General features: G+C 41.1%; 1 protein-coding gene across 4 annotated transcripts in view; it reads left to right on the forward strand.

Annotated features, from left to right (window-relative positions):
* The first annotated feature begins 2,891 nt into the window (after positions 1 to 2,891).
* Positions 2,892 to 13,967, forward strand: part of LOC143481687 (apoptosis-associated speck-like protein containing a CARD) — a 30,824-nt gene continuing 19,748 nt past the window's right edge. For 2 of the 4 annotated variants that reach the window (XM_076979788.1, XM_076979790.1), the window contains exon 1: positions 2,892 to 2,975. The gene's annotated coding sequence lies outside the window, so the exon portion shown is untranslated. The remainder of the gene's footprint in view (positions 2,976 to 13,967) is intronic. The other 2 variants (XM_076979789.1, XR_013122050.1) reach the window with 2 other exon arrangements.

Below are 13,967 nucleotides of genomic sequence, written 5' to 3' on the forward strand. Positions count from 1 at the left end.
AAGGGTGTCATCGGGCCAGGTGGTAATGGTGATCCTTTTGGGCTTTGTTTGTCGGATAAGGGGGGTGTATGCAGGGATGAGGAACAAAGAAAGGTGGTCTGACTGACCCAGGTGGGGGAGGGGTATGGCTCTGTAAGCATGCTTGATGTTGGAATATACATGATCCAGTGTATTTTCCCCTCTTGTTGGGCATTTCACATGTTGGTATATTTTTGGTAAAACAGTTTTGAGATTAGCCTTGTTAAAGTCCCCTGCGATGATGTGAATGCCATTTGGATAGGTACGCTGATGGTTATTGATAACGTTCAGCAACAGAGCAAGAGCTGTTTTTACATTGGCGTCGGGTGGAATGTAGACTGCGGTAATGATAACTACAGTTAGTTTCGTAGGCAAGTAAAATGGCCTGCATTTTACCGACATGAACTCTAAGTCGGGAGAACAGTGCCTGTCCATTATAATGCTGCTATTGCACCAACCTTCATGCACATAGATGCAGAGCCCTCCGCCTCTGTTTTTCCCTGAGTCACTGTTCCTGTCCCATCTGTGTAGCGTTCGCCCAGCTAGCTGCACAGAAGCGTCGGGAATCTGAGCATGTAGCCATGTCTCTGTGATTACGATCATGCAGCTGTCTCGAACGTAGTGACTTCCAGCTAGTTGTAGCTTTAAATCGTCCGTTTTGTGTACCATGGATCTGGCGTTTGAGAGATAGAGGCTTGGCAGCGGTGGTTTGAGTGGCCGTTTCCTTAGCTTATTCAGCAGTCCAGCCCTGCAGCCCCGTTTTTGCTTCCTCTCACGACGCCGTCTACGTCGTTTGCCAGACCCGATAACAATCCACGGAGATCCTGCTGGTCTCGCTATCTCGTCCGGAATGTTGTGAGTGCAATGAAAATCGCTACTGATGACCATTTCTTGTTGAAATCCGATGTGTAATAGATCCATACGGTTGTTGTGTTTGTAGGAGTTCGTAAACGACATACAACATATCAAACAGCATACAAAAGACAGAAAAAGGTACACGAGTAAGGAGAGCTGTGAGCCGCTGCGTCTATACGCGCCGCCATCTTAAACCGTATTAATTAAACCTTAAATGTTCTCACCAGAGCACTCACATTCAATTATCCACTCAGTCTGCCACTCCCTCATTTGGGGAGAAAGCTACACTATTGTGGCTATTTCCCACTTTAGACAATTTTATTAGACAATTTAGACAATTTTTTATCATGGAGGGGTCTGAATTTTTCATCTTAGGTGCATGTCCTCACTGTATTTGAATATTTTATTGTCTGAGTGAAAGAGAAACAAAATGGGGTCACTAAAGTGGGAATAGCCACAATACTGTAGCTTTCTCCCCAAATGAGGGACAGGCAGACTGGGTAGATGAGACCACTCATGAACAATTGTGCAAATGTGAGATGTGTCGATTGCTACAGATACATGTGTGGCAAATCTACCAGGGAGATACCCTGGCAGTGCCAGGCATGTTCTGACAGACTGCTGAGTGACTGCTGAAGTGCTAGTCACACAAGAAGGACATGCCACTCACACACACACACACACACACACACACACACACACAGCCCTGCACTGCAGCCTATTGTAAATATGTGTGGAATTGTTTTGTTCCTTGTATTTTTTGTATAATTTTTATGGCAATAATAAAAAGCATGGAACATAAAAAAGCATGGAAACATAACAGTTGTTCTTTTGTTTTTTTCTCATGCTGAAATTTCAGTCTGTGACGCCGGGGGCGTCGGGACAGAGGCAGTGGGAGACGTGGGTTGGACAGAAGGTGGTTTATTATCCATGGCAACCAGTAACACTCGTAGTACGTAATGCACGGTAAAGCTCGTAGCGCATACACTGCAGATGCAAGGTAAAGCTCGTAGCGCATACACTGTAGATGCAAGGTAAAGCTCGTAGCGCATACACTGTAGACGCAAGGTAAAGCTCGTAACGCATACACTGGAGATGCAAGGTAAAGCTCGTAGCATATACACAGTGGATGCAAGGTGACGCTCGTACACACACGGTAGGGACGTGCAGTCAACCAGAGACGCTCGTGTAGCGGCAATGTGCAGCACTGGACCAGACGACCTGCGGGCTTAAGAAGTGCAAAGTAAACAAGAAACAGGTGCTCAGTATGATGGTGATTGTGACTGTGGGAGTGGCTGCGTGCGCGGGGGTGTGTGCTGGGATCGGCTGCTGGCCGGGTTGCGTGCCCTCTGGTGGCGACCCGGCCCCCTCACCATGACACAGTCCTCCTGACTTAGACACAAATGCTTCTGGTCATTACTCACAGTTGTACCTGGCTGTAAAATTTCTAATTCTCTATTTAAAATATAAAAAAATAATTTATTGTTTGTGCTTTGTTGCTCAGATAAAACTAAACTAAATATATATAACTAAACAATATATATAACCTTTATATTATAAAATGAATAGAACTAACTAGAAACTAAATGGCTAAACTCAATGAAAAACAACAATTAGTTGTGAGCTGAAGCATGCCCCCTCCTGTGGTGCGCCAGTAATGGCCTTATTTACAGAACAAAAGTGCCTGCTTACAGCTGATAATAGGGTGTTAGCTAAAATCCTTCAGTTCTCTCGACCCTTCTCTGGGTTCCGATGGTAGAAGTGTTGCAAGACCCTTCTCTGGGCCTTCTAGTGTTAAGACAACATACAGAAAAACATTATGCAAAGTCTGCATTCAATAATGTGACTCACACCGCATGGAGGTACATTGGAACTCTATGCTTTTATTGAAAACGTTCACCTGAACTAACACAATGCTAGTGCCATCTACAGGATGACTTATGTAACAACAATGTAAGTTTAACCAATACATAACAATTTACAGTGTTGAAACTCCTCTCTTCCGCAAGATCAAACCAGTTCAATCTGGTTGAAAGTGAAAGTAAAACTTACAGCAGCTCCGTTTTGTGAAGAGTGGAACAATTATTTGAGAAAGAAACACGGTGAGTATCTGACTCTGTTATTTAAAATATGAACCTGCAGAACCTTGCACAGTGAACGGTTTATAATGTTTATACCGAAGTCGCAATAACTGAATGTATTTTACCATTTAACTATTTTACTATTTACTATTTAACTGTCTGAATTCGCAGTTACGTTTGTAGCTGTCATTTTGTTGACGTAATTAACTGCGTGTACAGAAAAACAGGCGAACTAAACTCGAACTAGGATAATCTAAAGACCTTACACAGTGAACGGTTTATAATGTTTATACCGAAGTCGCAATAACTGAATGTATTTTACCATTTAACTATTTTACTATTTACTATTTAACTGTCTGAATTCGCAGTTACGTTTGTAGCTGTCATTTTGTTGACGTAATTAACTGCGTGTACAGAAAAACAGGCGAACTAAACTCGAACTAGGATAATCTAAAGACTCGAAAAAGTATTACATTTGTATATTTACAGTTATATACTGTAGTGAGCTGAGGGGGTGTGTTCAAGGGCAGAGATTGCACATGTGGGTAATTGTGCACTGATAAGGAGGGGTGATGTGAGGGGAGACAGGCTTGTTTTTGGGCAAATTTGGCGAATCGTGGGCGCTGCTTAGATTGGTGCGGGAGGGGGTCGTTCGCTGCAGTTAGAGCAGCAGACGATGAAGATAGTCAACAGCCAATTCAGTTGTTCCTGCGTTAGGAGGAGAGGATCGATGACATCCTGTAGAAAGGTAGTTGGGGCGGTTAGTGTAGGGCTTGGCCGTGCCGCTGTGGAGCGCAGCCTCAAGGAGATTAGACGACGCCCAAAAGCTCGGACCCTGTGGGAGTATTTTAGAATACCATATCATCTGTTTGTTTTAATTAGTGTTTGTAAATTAAAGGAGAGGGAAGGCGAGTAGTTGTGAGGTCAATCGGGTGGCCCTTTGGTGTGAAGTGATGTTCGCCCGTTTTATAGTGTGGTTAGGTTTATAGGTTTGTGTATAGGTTTGCTGTAGTGATTATTTGTAGTGATAACGAAGTTGAGTGCTGTGGTTGGGGTGTGATGTGGGGGTTGCTTGATAAGATATATCAGTTAGTGTGTGTAGTGTAGGCCTGTATACTATAGGGTATATCAGATATATCAGTTAGTGTGTGTAGTGTAGGCCTGTATACCGTAGGGTATATCAGATATATCAGTTAGTGTGTGTAGTGTAGGCCTGTATACTGTAGGGTATATCAGATATATCAGTTAGTGTGTGTAGTGTAGACCTGTATACTGTAGGGCCCCCATACTCTAAATACCCTAAAGCGGCCCGCTGTTTTGAAAAGTTTTTTTTAATGATTTTTTAAATCGCGCACCGCGATCTCAAGACGAGGCTGGGGATTGCCTCTATGGCAACAATAAACAGATAGTAGATGCCCCAATACGTTTACCTCCGCCCCCCCGTCACCAATTTACGTTCGCCACATTCGCTCATCTTTTATACTTTTACTCATCAATACACACGGTGTCCATGAGGTGATCAACCAAATGTGATTGGACAATACATGAAATAATTAACACTGATTTGACAGATGCATATGATGCATGCCCCCTCCACGCTCAGCATCCTCGTGATGTCGTGACAGACTGAGTGTCGCCGTAGTCCTTTCCAAGTAGAGATTAGGTGTCTCCAGCGAGGTCAGTTTAGGAACACCAGAGGAACATCAGATTAGGACCGAGCCGAGGCCATCCAGAGAGAACACAAACACATCTGAGGCCTACTGAAGTCACGAGGATGGCTTCAGTGCCATGATTAACACACGTATATGTAAAAAGATCTCTAACACCTATATCTAATGTGTTTAATGTATACTAAAAAAGCCTGACATAAATGGAAATCATCAAACTTCCATCACAGTGTGTATAGTGTAGGGTATATCAGATATATCAGTTAGTGTGTGTAGTGTAGGCCTGTATACTGTAGGGTATATTGGATATATCAGTTAGTGTGTGTAGTGTAGGCCTGTATACTGTAGGGTATCAGTTAGTGTGTGTAGTGTAGGGTATATCAGATATATCAGTTAGTGTGTGTAGTGTAGGGTATATCACAGAGGTACTCAACTGGTCCGGATCCGGACCCAAACGCAGTCCTGTCCGGACCCAATCTCATTCCTGATTAACCGGATACGGACCCAAAAAAATATATATTTATTAATTTCGACGGGAGAATTAATTTTAAACCAGAGCATTTATTTCAGGTCTATAAACACTCCGTTACAAGTGTTACGTTTGCCACCCCCCCCCCCCCCCCCCCCAACATCTTACGTTCGCCAACTGATATTCTAATTATACCAGAACCACAACATTTATTTATCAACTAAGGGTAATTAATGGTTGGTATCTGTTCTGTCCTCTGCATATGTACAATACACAACCTGACAGACAGATAAACGCTTTCCTGGCATAAGGACTCTGAAGACATTTAACTTTTATCCACAGGTTTATAGATGTTACAAGGAAAGGTGAAACTGAAACATATGAACAACAATCGGCTCTACGTTGGTTATACTTACTGATATGCAGTAATTCAACTAATACATTGCATTATTCAGGGCTCTAGACTAACTTTTTGCACTGGTTGCACTGGTGTACATAACTTTTTTTCTTAGGTGCACCAGCACAAAAGTTAGGTGCACCCAAATTTTTCAACTGCATCACATTTAACACCGCAGTTACCGGTTTTACTTTTTTTATTGCTGTCCATATTGATGTCACACACGACATCATTGCTGTACGTTGGGTTTACGTTCAAGCCATTTTTCTTCTGAAGAATTATTTCTGACTTGAATTTAGTGAAGGGAAGTTCTTCTTTTGCAATCATCTCTGCCTCATCTGATCTGTGTGCTGCTGCCTGCCGGTGAAAGGCAGAGGGGAGCAGTGTTAATTTTGACAGCTATGTTTGATTTAGTTTGATTTTAGTCTTAGTCTTTTGACTAAAATGTAATTTAGTTTTAGTCATAAGTTAGTCATTGGAGTTGTTTTTAGTTTTAGTCGACTAATTATCATTAGAATTTATTTGACTAAAATATAAATGGTCATTATATACACTTGCACAAAGTGAAATTTATTAACCAGTTACAGAATATTATCGTTTGTATGTGCAATATATACAAAAACAGATTTCCAAACTGTCAGGACTGGCTCGGATGCCACGCCTTCTACATCCACTAGAGGCACCCGAGTCAGTCCTAGACTCGCTGAGCGCAATCAGAGGTGATTCGTTTCAGCTGTTTCCAAGGCTTCTTGAGGAAGCTTGGTGAAACGGATCACTGCTGATTCGTTTTGGTCTCATGCCGTCACGTTCTCAGCCTTCTCTCTCTCTTGTCTCCTCCCAAAGTTGCGTTGCAGTGTTGAGGTGTCTCACCACCTTACTCTTGCTTTCTCCAGCTCTCTCTTGTCTTCTCTCTCGTCTCTATCTTTTACTTTTACTTATTCGAGTATCTACCTCCTGCGCCACTTCTGGCCCATCTCAAGTTTTCCTCCAACCTTATCTCTTCCTGTCAGTTACTCTTTTATTTTTGGGAAGGGTTTTGTTTTTTTGCAGCGTTTGCCTGTGGCCTGTCACTTCCCCTGAGTTCCTTAGTTCGTTTTACACGTTGACTTTTTCCGCATTCTTTGTTACCTTTGTTATTTTCCTTCCGTGTCTATATGGCTTTAGTTTTGCCTGTTTACGTGTTAAGTTTTCCACATTGTTTTCTGTTGGGTTTTTCCCCGTGTTCTATGGTACTGCTTTATTTTTATGCGTTGAGTTGTCAGCATCCTTTTGAGTTTCGTTTTGCTTCTGAGTGTATGCAGAGTGGTTTTCTGTTTGTTCGCATGTTTATTTCATACACACAACCCTAGTGAAAATCACTTCTACCTATTTGTTTCTAATGGCATTTGGGTTCAATTTTCCCCTCGTTTTCTTACGCAAACAACTTTATTGACCTGGGGGGTATTCCAAGAAGCGGGTTTAACAAACTCTAAACTTAACCCTGAACTCGGAGTTGTCTTACCCCGATCTGACATACTCAGAGTTTTCGGTTCCAAAACGGCGGATCGGAGTTAAACTAATCAGGGTCGCTCAACTCTTGAGTAGGTTGACCCAGACAGAAGCGCGTTCACGCTTAACTATGAAAGGCATTCTTAATGGAACGCAGATAAATAGGATTTATCATGGACTTAAACGCGAAAATCAGCCGAACATCGTATTTCACACCACTGTAGCTTGAAGTATTAATGACTGCGTATGCAGAATATTTAGATATTATTAAACGTAAATGTAATACTGCGGTAGCTGCTAGAGAAAGGCAGTCAGCATGTCAAAAAATTGCCAACAGAGGTAATGCGTGAGTGAAAATGATATTTTTATATTTAGCAGAAGGGTGCGGTTTTCTCCACCTTTATAATACTGTATTGAGTTTTTAAATATTTTTTTATTGAACACTTACTAATTCCAGGTCTAATCTGAGTGGTGTGAAACACACATGGCATCAGATAAAAATGAAGTATAAGAATATTGTACAAAGTGGTATGGCTGTACATAACTATATCTTATTCTTAAAATATATTATAAAATATATTTATTTACAGGAAAAATGAAATAATGAAACATAACAGTGAATTTGACTGTAATGTATATTAAAAGGTTACAGGGTGGATGGTGGGGTGGGTGGTGGTGCATGATTTAATGTGGAAAGCAGTGATTGCAGATGGAGTCTCTGACAACTCCACCATCTCTGTTGTCACCCACATGCATGTAAGGTTCCTCGTCTGTGGGCATGTCAGAGATGGTAGGCTGTCGCTCTTCCTGGATGGTTGCAATGTTGTGTAATACCACATATGCCATTATTATGTGGCACGCCCTATCAGGGGTTACTCTGAGCCCCTTCAGGCACTGGAACCTGGACTCGAGGATTCCTAGGGTCATTTAAATTCTTGCCCTGGTTTTGCTGTGGGCCTGATTGTAGCGGGACTGTGGTCCAGGTGCAGGATCTGAATAGGGAGTCATAAGGTAGGCCTATAGGACAGGCAGGGATACCCTCTGTCTCCATGAAGGAGGCCGTCATGTCCTATAATCACACTAGGGCAGGGGTGCTCATTACGTCGATCGCGATCGACCGGGCCGAAGGAAGTGTCGGTCGATCGCGAAGGAATGTGCATAGATCACGTGACATTAAAAAGTAGATGAATCGCCCATCTGCACTGACGGTTGTATTTTGATTGACATTCATAGTAGCCAATCTGCAATCCGCGCAGGGCCGGCGCTAGGGGCCCCCAAATTGTGTCTTTGCCCCCCCAAGCACAATGCAAGCAACGGCTTTTTTTTATTATCTCTGAACCAATCACAGAAATGCATTTTGCTTTACAGCGTGAAGATATTTCCTTGCTTATTCCTGATTGGCTCTTTGAGTCATATAAAAATCGGCAGACCGCCCCAAACGGTTCAGTTCGGCAGTATATGTTCTGTTAGTGTGAGTGAAAGACAGGTATACTGGTAAACACTCTTCTGAGTTTAAACTGTCTTCCACATGGTAATATTTGCTTAACTGTGGTTTTTCGTTGCTTTAACACTAGAAGTCCCTGAAATTTCAACCACCCCCCTGAAGTCCCTAAAGAGGGTCCAAAGAACCTTAGTCCAAACTGACACCTCTGGTGGCTCCAATTAACATCCATTCATTTGCAAAAGTGTCCACTGCCTGAGGAATCAGCAGGGGGGAGAAGAGCTGAACTTGCCTCCAGTGTTATGTAAATGAGGCGTGTGTCAGGTATGGGTGGTTGCTGCTGAAAGCTTGCACCTCCTTGGCTGCCATATGAGACTGTGCAAGATCTCTTGCAAGAAGTCTCCTCATCTACAGAACCATATGTTTGAGATTTGATTTGTGAAAGGTTGAAATAATGTGAAATTGACACAAACATAATATTTGAATTATAATGGCATATAAGTGGCATATTGATTAGTCAAAATGGCTCTGATATTTTTAACCTTATTTTAAGTAGTTTTGTCTTTTGAAAAACTGCTAATAGGTATAAATGTTTTTACATAAATGTATACAAAAAACCCTCAGCTACTTAAAATAGAATAATATTATTGAGCAATTTTAACTTATCAAGATCAAGATTTTGCAGTGTGTCTCTTCCAAATACAGCCATAACCAGCAAACAAAAATAGGAAATTTAGGAAATCTTACCAAAAGAGATTTCACTACTACAGATTTTCACTACTCTCTGAAAACTAACAATGTGTTGTGTGTGACGTTTGTGACCCTAGGCTTGAAAATTGCTTCATATGGGCTTTTCAAACTTTTTTTTTGGCCCACCTCCAACCTTTCACCTTTGGAGGACAACTTTGTTTTCATGTAAGGATCAAAAGAAAACAATTCTGTATAATACAGTACAATAGTGATAAAAACAATTGGGGTTAGGTGAACCATACAGGACAGGAGAGAAAACAGGAGGAGAGAAAAGAAGGGGAGAGAAAGTAAAAAGGGAAAAGACAGAAGAGCAGAAAAAACAGCTCAAATGACCACTGCAATGATTCACCAACTGCTGCTACTAAATGAAGAGCAGAAAGTAAGACATACAGCACAAATGACTGATGTATGTGTGTGTGTGTGTGTGTGTTTATGTAAGTGCAACATAGGATAAATGTACATAATGTACTTATTAGCAAGGCCCCAGAGGCCAGAGGCAGGCAGAGAAAGACCAGGGAACCCCACCCGCCCACGGCCCCTCCAGGATCATGTCCAAAGCCTGCTGTGTACTGGAAACCTTTGCTATCCTTGCTTCTCAGTCAACAGAGTAAGTGAAATGTGTGTTGACATGGATTTTCATCCACATGTAGGTGGCTACAGTCATCTTTCTCTTTATTATAAAACTGACAGACATTATTTGAACTATAATTCCAAAACATCTCAAGTCTACCTCCTTTGTACTAATTTTGGATTTTTTTCTCACTGCAAAAGGTGACATGATTATTGGTCAAAATAGCTAAAGTTCAGATTTCTCTGAAAGGGTCTTTTCTTCTCCGTCTGAGTCAATGGATCAACATAGCTCACACTATCACCCATCCCCCCGTCTACCTAGAAATGGCTGCATGACAAAGGATGGCCTCATGATCCAAAATACCTCAGCACTGGCTTTTGGCAGGCTCAGGTAGAAATGTAGTAATGTTAGTAATGTTTTTCTTCTAAAAAAGATAAGTGGGTTCAAAATAACAATTTTTGAAAAAAATGACCAAATTAATTGTGATGATCCACCTCAAAAAAGGTCATGCAAAAGTCTGTAAGCTGGTCCTGAGTGTGTCTGCCCATCCCCCAGCTGCATTGTTGTGCAGGGGACATGCATAAGGTGAGAGAGGCAGTCAGAGGGCCTGGCTGAGAGCAGCAGCTACAGAGGACATGATGTAAGTTTAGAAATATATACAATAAAGTTGAAATGTTCTCAACAGAGCACTCACATACAATTATCCATTCAGTCTGCCACTCCCTCATTTGGGGAGAAAGCTACACTATTGTGGCTATTCCCCACTTTAGACAATTTGGACAATTTTTAATCATGGAGGGGTCTGAAATTTTCGTCTTAGGTGCATGTCCTCACTGTATTGGAGTATTTTATTGTCTGAGTGAAAGAGAAACAAAATGGGGTCACTAAAGTGAGAATAGCCACAATACTGTAGCTTTCTCCCCAAATGAGGGACTGGCAGACTGGGTAGATAGGTGTATGTGAATGCTCTGATGAGAACACTCATGAACAATTGTGCAAATGTGAGGTGTGTCTACTGCTACAGATACACGTGTGGCAAATGTACCAGGGAGATACCCTGGCAGTGCCAGGCATGTTCTGACAGACTGCTGAGTGACTGCTGAAGTGCTAGTCACACAAGAAGGACATGCCACTCACACACACACACACACACACACACACACACACACACACACACAGCCCTGCACTGCAGCCTATTGTAAATATGTGTGGAATTGTTATATTCCTTGTATTTTTTGTATAATTTTATGGCAATAATAAAAAGCATGGAACATAAAAAAGCATGGAAACATAACAGTTGTTCTTTTGTATGTTTCTCATGCTGAAATTTCAGTCCTCCTGACTTAGACACAAATGCTTCTGGTCATTACTCACATGTACCTGGCTATAAAATGTCTAATTTTCTATTTAAAATATAAAAAAATAATTTATTGTTTGTGCTTTGTTGCTCAGATAAAACTAAACTAAATACAATATATAACCTTTATATTATAAAATACAATAAACTAAATAGAACTAACTAGAAACTAAATGGCTAAACTCAATGGAAAACAACAATTAGTTGTGAGCTGAAGCATGCTCCCTCCTGTGGTGCGCCAGTAATGGCCTTATTTGCAGGACAAAAGTGCCTGATCACAGCTGATAATAGGGTGTTAGCTAAAATCCTTCAGTTCTCTCGACCCTTCTCTGGGTTCCGATAGTAGAAGTGTTGAAAGACCCTTCTCTGGGACTTCTAGTGTTAATGTTACTCACCTCTTACATAGGTGTTGCTTAAATTATTTTATTAGCCGTTAGCGGTTAGGCTAACTTGGTTCTCTTAAACCTGCGCGAACGGCGGAAGCGTTTAAATACTTGCAGCGCAGTGTTGTCCGAAACGATATGTGGTAATAAAAAACAGGGGAATGAACATTTACCTGACGAATTTTAATGTTGCTTTTTCAGATTTGAAAAGTGCTGGAATTTAGGCTAAAGTACTTGAAAATGTTGAAATTGTAACTACTTCGTTTCACAACAAATATCTGTCTGACTGAACAGTTCTCTTGTCTTAGGTTAACAAATACGAGCCTCTTGTAATTCCAGGACGAAACATGAGAGAACGTGAAGACGTTAAGATTGGGCGTTTTGAAAGTGTGATTAAAAAAGCGAGTTATTTTGAGTATATGTATAAATATTTAACTTAATTAAGTTTAACGTGCTGAGAAATATTGAACTGGACCTTTAAAGTGAGGTACAAGTGCTTTAATTCCACCTTGTATAGGTGTATGAACCCGGCAAACATGACATTGTTCCTTGCGCTGAGGCGCGGCGCGCGCGAAGTTACAAAATTCGAGAGGTGCACGACAGCGCGCGAGGCTGCTCTTTCCCCCGTGCAAGCCATCGCGGCTCATGGTTTAAACCACATATGTCAAAGTCAAAGCCCGCGAGCCAGATCCGGCCCGCGAATTGATTATCTATGGCCCCCTGGATGATATTGAATTACTATTAGAACCGGCCCGCAGGCTACAGCCGCCCGATGGTGTTTTGTACGCACAAACACTACATTCCCCACAATGCAACGGTAGCCCGCGAAGTCACTGCAGCGCGAAGCGTCGCGAGGGTCCGCGCGGCAAAAATGACGTAATCGCAGTGGCTCTGCCAGCGCAATGAACAAAGTCATGTCTGCAGGGTTCATACACCTTTATAAGGTGGAATTCAAGCAGTTGTACGTCACTTTAAAGGTCCATTTCAATATTTTCCAGCACGTTAAACTTAAATATGTTAAATATTTATACATATACTCGAAATGATTCGAAATAATTCGCTTTTTATTCACATTATTTAATGGTTGTTTATTTTCCCCAATCTTAACGTCTTCACGTTCTCTCATGTTTCGTCCTGGAATTACAAGAGGCTCGTATTTGTTAACATAATACAAGAGAACTGTTCAGTCAGACAGATATTTGTTGTGAAACGAAGTAGTTACAATTTAAAACATTTTCAAGTACTTTAGCCTAAATTGCAGCACTTTTCAAACCTGCAACACAAAGCAACATTAAAATTCGGAGTCGCGCACTATGGTCACTCGCGAAAGTATAAACCTAAATCAGCAGTCAGAGCAGACATCAACGTTCAGCTATCCCCCTTCTCAAAAATGACTAAATGTAAGGTGGACACTGAGAACGGGTTTCAAGCCAGGTGGGAGGCAGAGTACATGTTCACGGAGGTAAAAGGTAAACCTGTGTGTCTTCTGTGTGTCTTCGTGTGATTTTTCTTTGAAGGAAGTTTGCTTTTATATGTTTGCCTGTTGAAAAATGTTTTCACTTGAAATTACTGACAGATCCATAAGAAAATAGTGCTTTATTCATTTAAACATTAAATAATATACACTGTGTTAGGTCTTGGTTCAATAGGCTATGTGCAATCATTTCAATATGTTTTAATAAACATTGAACCAGTCCGGCCCTCGGCTTGTAGCAAATTTGTTTTTTTGGCCCTCTGTGTTTTTGACTTTGACATCCCTGGTTTAAACGATTCCTCGCCATCACAGCCAGTATTGTTATACTGTGCATAAATACCGCATTGTACCAGTACGTTTCATAACATCAATAAAAACTTCAATACTTTACCAGATTTTTTACCATTAAAGTGCAGTAGATTTCTTATTTTATGTACTTTCATATTTTTTTCTTTTTCAAAATAGAAATGTGACGAATACTCCCTTTTATAACAGAATTTGTATTCTTTTGTTTTCTTTATATTTTAATTTCCCAGTAATATAAATATTCTCACTCATTCCTATTTCCATGTTTGAATATTCTCAGTCTGTGTATAGGTACATTTGTCAGCCTTTCAAGAAATAGAGTTGTTCTATTAGTAATGGCAGTATTGAAATGAAATACAATTAGATAATCTTTGTTCTCCATTTACATAATCAACATGTATTTTTTAATCATTGTGTTTTAAGTTTTAAGTTCGAAAATGTGCATTTTTATTTCTTTACCTAATACATCACTTTAAGCCAGTATCAATAGTCATCATTCATGCACAAATCAAGCCTTGAATATATTTCTGGCTTCATAAACACGACTATCAACATGCCCCCTCATTATGTTTTACTGCCCCCCCAAGCAAAGCAGTCCAGAACCGGGGCTGAATCTGCGCAACAAATTACGTTCGCCAACCCCCTCCCCCCCCCCAACAAATTTCGTTCGCCACCTCCCAACCCCCCATCCCCCCCCCCGGTAGATCTTT

Source organism: Brachyhypopomus gauderio, chromosome 18 (assembly GCF_052324685.1).
Source record: "Brachyhypopomus gauderio isolate BG-103 chromosome 18, BGAUD_0.2, whole genome shotgun sequence".
Lineage (NCBI taxonomy): Eukaryota > Metazoa > Chordata > Actinopteri > Gymnotiformes > Hypopomidae > Brachyhypopomus > Brachyhypopomus gauderio.